This window comes from Zea mays, chromosome 4, assembly GCF_902167145.1.
Source record: "Zea mays cultivar B73 chromosome 4, Zm-B73-REFERENCE-NAM-5.0, whole genome shotgun sequence".
Taxonomy (NCBI): Eukaryota; Viridiplantae; Streptophyta; class Magnoliopsida; order Poales; family Poaceae; genus Zea; species Zea mays.
In genome coordinates this window covers 65,008,882-65,015,077 of record NC_050099.1, presented here as the reverse complement: position 1 = coordinate 65,015,077, position 6,196 = coordinate 65,008,882, and the positions used below count along the sequence as shown (strand labels likewise).

General features: G+C 38.1%; 1 long non-coding RNA gene across 3 annotated transcripts; it reads left to right on the top strand.

The window, feature by feature from the left end:
• Positions 1–614: 614 nt before the first annotated feature.
• LOC103653322 (uncharacterized) lies at positions 615–5,983 on the top strand. Of its 3 annotated transcripts, none has more exons than XR_002269104.1 (3): positions 615–871; positions 1,874–1,958; positions 3,168–5,983. It is a non-coding gene; the product is annotated as an uncharacterized lncRNA (long non-coding RNA). The 3 variants fall into 3 exon arrangements; XR_002269105.1 differs by having other exon boundaries at positions 615–1,958; positions 3,168–3,243; positions 5,610–5,983; XR_002269103.1 differs by having other exon boundaries at positions 615–1,958.
• The last annotated feature ends 213 nt before the right edge of the window (positions 5,984–6,196 follow it).

Genomic DNA, 6,196 nt, shown 5'->3' with positions numbered 1-6,196 from the left:
ATGGCAGCAGCAACAGTAAAATGCATTTCCATGCCGGTACACAGTGACAACAAGAAAACACTTGTTTTCATGTGTCGTTGGATGCCCACGCAGCAGGGAAATGAATCCTATAGCAATATTTTTTCCCTAGCAGGGAAACTCATTCTCTGTCAGTAGCTATATATTTTTTTTTCTATCGGGTTTAGGCAATATGAATAATACCTGAACAAAGAAAATATACATACAGAGACGACGACCAAGAAAAATGTACAAGCCATGGCCATATTTCCTTATTATTAAAGCAGGAAGGATCGCCGCTTCCACGTGCGTCCACGTCGGCAAAAATATTCTCAGTCGTCCGATCGTTCACCAATGGTGGCAATCTCACCCCTGCGCCGTGTGTGTGGATGTTTCTAGGAGGTGTTTTTTCTCTCACCAGCTCATGCGTCTCCAATCTCGCCTCACTCCTCCCCCAAAATCTCACCTTCCCCCGCGTGCTCCGGCTGCTTTTGGCCACCGATACGCTGCGCCGGCGCTCCAAAGTTCCAGGCAAGCACACTTCCTCCCCCGCTCTCCTCCACCCCACCCCCTCTCCACCCCATTCCTGTTCCTAATGCTAGGGTTTGTCGTGCTAGGGTTTAGGTCGCTCCTTCTCCACCACCTGGCCGCCCACCCTCCACCTCTCGTGCTTCCCGGACGTCGCGGCCGCCGAGACGACGGCCAGGAGCAGGAGCCACCGATCAGTCGTCGCCACCGCCATGACCCAAGCTACCTAAGGCAGCTAGAATCTCTGCTTTGAGTTCTTCCACTGTCCCCGCACGGGCTGCGATCTCTGTTTTTTTGGTTCCCCAATCCCATTCCGCGTCCTCATGCTGCCATTTTGGGGTTCAAGGTTCGTCATCAGGTTCCTGTGCTTTAATGTCAATATTGGTATGGCCGTATGGGCGATACTGAAGTTAATGCCAGCGGTTATTGTCCAATGAGCTCGGCGAGATGATAAGGAAATAAGTGCAGTTCTTTTTTAAGCGTCATTCCTATTTTTATAATAGTTGACAGTGACAAATAATGCTTGCTGGAAAACAAGTTCACTGTGGTATAACTTCAGAGGTTATTGCCAGAAGTTACGGATCGCAGGTTTGGTTAGATCCATGGATTGTGGAAATTTTGTCGTTGTACTGTGCTTTTTCATGATAGGCTGTTGAACTAGAACTGGTTTGTTGTGTCTTTGTAACTTAGTTAGCAGAGTATTATTGTTCAGTCAGGTCAAGTGATGGGATAAAGTGGTGTAGTCTACTGTACAGTACTTTTAAATGACAGCTGCTGGGACAAATGATGTTGTGCGGGAAATCAAAATGTCATAGTTTCACGGGATAGACGGATCAGCTTGGCTTGGGAATGTTGTCAGGTTCCTGTGCTTTTTTTCCCAATATCTTTGCTTCCGCCAGATCCCAGATCCAGTGTCTTTCGTCGGCTGGCTTTGTTTGCGCCGCTGAAGAACAGCAATAGTCAGCCAATATCTAGTCCAAAGTCCAAGCGCCACCTAAGTTTAGTTGTTTCACCATGCGGCGTGGATGGACGGTCAATTTCTTCGCCCGTCGCCCAACCGGCAGCAGCACGTACGCGATGATTTGATTGGTTCCTTGTGTCCTAAATGAAGGCAGGTTGTCTAAAGATCTGAAATCTCCGGTTTCATCCAAGTTATTATGTTTTTCATTTTATTCAATTATCTCCCCTGCTTCTTTATCACTCCTATTTTCTAGATGACATATACATAAAAAACAGGATGGTCTTTGTTGGCTTCCTGCTACTGCATATAACATACTAATTTGGCTAAAGAATATATGTATGTACCTTAACTGTGACAGCTACTGATTTGGATTTTTCTTTAAAACAGGCCAGGAGAAGCTGGAATTCCAAATCGTAGTCCGTGTGAACCAGTTGAACCGCATCAATCTTATCAAGTCATCTAATAAAAAAAGGTTTCATTTTTTCCCCAAAAAAATAGTGCATCTGATCTTTCCATTAGTATATAGTGTTGTATTTAGACGTTCATATAGTTTCCTACTGCATTTAACTCATCCATAAGCTAGATGCATCTATGAATCTATTTATAAATTGCTGCTACTATTTTTTTCCATTGCATAAATATAAAGATGCTTTCTTCGTACTTACCCATACATGTCATCATGTGGTAATTGACTAATTCCTTATGTACTGGTTTCTTCGTATTTACCCATACCTCTCATCATATGATCATTTTATTACTCTGATGTATGTCCTGTTTATTACAAAGGAATAGATAAATGTTAGGTCAGTAGTACCTATTTCCTTCAGCAATTTCGTTTACAACATCAGCCACAGATTTCTGAAGTTGTGTGCAAGCATCCCAAGTGAGAATAACTGTTTTGGGAGGCCTAGGCTCTTATGAAAATTAGTTTGTCTGAACATACATTCATAAATTATGTTCAGTGAAGTATCTGCACAATACATATAGAGACTTTAGCCTGATGCGAAAAGGCTAAATCAGTTTTGTTAGTTGCATGTATGCTTCAAAGTTCTATAAGCTATAACTAAAGAGATTTGGACAGCAAGCTGTCGTACTAAATAAACTCACATGTTTTTTGTTTGCCGAAACTATTCTCTCCGTGTAACAACCACTCTACCAAAATGGCATATTCTCTCCTATGAAATTATTTTTACATTGTAATATAAATCATGTCTTCCTGTCCCCAAGACCATGCTATTTTCTCTAGGTTGAATATTAGGTCAAACTAATTAAGTAATAAAACATAAAAGTTCATTTAAAAAAACTCTACAAAAATAAACTAATGTGTACTATTTATGTTGATTGTGTTTATTTACTCCACATGTTTAAATTCTCTATGTTCCCGCAATTTTTTTTAAATCGAACTACATGACGTAATGTCCCGGAAATCATTGACTACATTAGCCCGATACTTAGTATAGACACTTAAATCTGTCATCTGTTGATGTTGCTTGTACTAACAATTAATTGATACACAATTGTTTAGTTAAGGTTTCATTCCGTTTGCTTAGTTTTCATCTTTTATTATTTAAAAGTATGTAACCTGTCTATAGGTTATAACTCTACACTATCATTACGTAGTTAGTGATTACTTATACGCTTGCATTTATTTAACTTAGTTTATGTACTCCATGTGTTTTAGATTCTCCCCAGATCTGCTTTTTTGGGCCGAACCACGTGGAGTAATACCCCTGAAGTTCAGTGACTACATCAACCAGGTACTTCGTACACACTTTGGTCTGTCACCATCAATGTTATTTAATCTACCAGTTCATGCACATATGTACAATTGGGATTCTATTTTTTCGTTTAAATTATGAAACATTGCATGTGTTCCTCGTTTTGCTAGTGCAACAGTGTATATTTATATACCGAAAGCTAACTTCCTATAACTTTTATAAAATACCGTAGGAAGTTATGTTTATTTCCTAGAGCTACCAGTTGCTCGGAAGTTATTTATTTCCTACGGTTTGTTATAAAAGTTGTAGAAAGTTAAAAAACCGTAGGAATTGTATGATTTTGGTGTAGTGTTTTATATCCTCGTCTACACACAATCATCAACATGATGAAAAACAGGTAAAAATGCATTTGTGATAATATAAGAGTTCAAGCATGACAACTAAAAAAGGGAAAAAGATTCTCACCAGTCTGGTCTATCCCGTACACTTTGATGCTGACGTCATTAAATTGTCTTGCTAAATGATGATACCTCCCACTGTCGCAGCTATCCAAGGAAAGTCAGGGTCAGCCATCCTGTACCAACAAACCGGTATAGCTAGAAAAATCATTTCTAAATAAACTGATAGGAACATGAAGTGCTCTTGCTTCTTACCTGTGCTTGTTTAGCTCATGTATGGCAATAACAAAATCCACTAAATATTATGCATAAGGCAAATATTAGGCACAAAGTCCATGTTCTGAAAGCAAAAAACGTGAGTCCTATGCAAATAGCATGTTTGGAAAAACTTGACTAAAACCCCATATATGAGGTATGGTACATGATATATTTCAGGAAACCATCTATGTTTCTTACTTTCTTGTTTATTCAGTTTCATTATTTCTTGGAGAAAAGATAAACATGCTCCTTTGGTGCTAGAAGCAATGTGGCTTTATTCTCCAACATAAACACAGTTGATGACATGAGTGGCCTTACATTTGGATTCTCTTCGACACAGAAAAGTCCTACATTAGTACACCTATAGACATCTGATTTCATTCAGGTGAAACTGTTTGCATCGAAGCACAGACTTTGTTTTCCTTTTTTGTCGATACATTGAAGTTTGAAAAGGCCACTATTTTACTTAGCTAATTGATTAAGCGTCTATGTTCTTCAAACTTTTTTTCAATGTTTAGGGTTTCCATGGTTTTAGCTTTTTGACCTATTCCTTAGTTTCTGTGCTCCATTCTAAGACCTGTATATCACACGTATTTCATTTGGCCACCAAACATTGAGGTTCTAAGATGCCACTATTTTACTTTGCGAATAGACTGAACGTCTATGTTCTTTAAATTTTTCCCCAAAATTTACTGTTTATGGTTTTCCCTAAATTTAGCTTTTGGATTTAATCCCTGGTTTCTCTGTTTCATTCTAAGATGTGTGTGTAGCCTACGTTTCATTTGGCCAACAAAACAGTTTTTGTGCTCGTAGGTTGCTGCAGGACAATTTTGGGTCCATAATGGTCATAGGAACTCTACTGTCTACTTCTTGTAGAACAGAAAAAATAATTCAGTTCGCCTTCGTTGAATCTAATTTCGATTTTATATCTTCATGGCTTTTTTTCCTCTTTTAAAAAGTCAGACCTTACTCCTGTCCCTCTCCCCTCTTTATTCTATTCTCTCACTATCTGATGTCATTCCATTTGTGCAACAGAAAAAAATTGCACTTTCTTTCATCTTGGAATATGCTTGCTTTCAGTTTCTGATTTTATTGTAGTTGCTTGCTAAGTGATTCACAGCATCTGGTGCAAGAAGATAGTAGAGAAAATAAACAAATTACATAGCTCGTAGCTATTGGCTAATTAGTGTAGTTCATACTTCATAGCCCTTTTTTGCTGCAAGAATAACCTGAGCAAACTCATTCCTAAAATATATGTTCAAAAAATGTTCTGTGCTGAAAATACACAGTGCACATTGAACACTGCTATTATGTTCATTATGTTCTGTGCTGAAAATACACAGTGCGCACTGAAAATACACACTACCAAAAAATGTTCCTGCAACACAGTTCTTAGTAAACTTGCTTCTATGCTGCTCTTTTTTTTCCTTATATATCATCATAACAGTGTGTTAGACTGTTAGCCTCTTGATATATCTTATTCGAGAAACACTTTAACTTTTCAATTAAGTTTTTGTAACTTGAGATCTTAGACATAACATAGCTTGTTGTGCTAATAGACTTAGTACCTGCTTGCGGTGATCAGAGGGAAAGATAAAATAAACATATTGTATGTTATTGTTTCTCTCTTTTCAAAAAAATGTTATTTGTTTTATGATCCTAATATTACATTGTGCTCTTTGGTGCTGTTTATGCTAACATACTACTCTCATTTGTATACATGTATTGTTTCTTTTTTTGCAAGCATAGAAGAGGCTCCATCACTTTTGGTCATGAGACTTTTATGTATATATTAACCTGATGTTGAAGCCTTCCTAGAACTGTGTGTCTATGCAAGAAAGACTGGTCACTTTTGATCAATAGACTTTTATTTGCACGCATAGAAGAGGCTCCATCACTTTTGGTCATAAGACTTTTATATATATATTAATCTGATGTTGAAGCCTTCCTAGAACTGTGTGTATGCAAGAAAAGCTAGGTCACTTTTGGTCAATAGACTTTTATGTACATATGGCTCTAGTTGAAGTCTTCCTAGAACTATGTTTGTCTATGTAAACTCTACAGATACACTATTGCTGGACACTCAAGTATACCAGTTTAATGCAACTTGCTACTTACTGTAATCTAAATTTGTATTACTACTGCTATTGGTACTAAAAAATATTGTTGAAAATTCAGCAAATGTTCTTAGACAATTGCTATTTGAAATAAAATAGGCTTATCAAATAAAAAGAAAGGACAACACGCGCGCAGGTGCGCGCGTAAGGCACTAGTATATATAGACGAATTTACGGTCGCCGGTGATGCGGGCCGGCATACGGACGGCGGCCAACTTG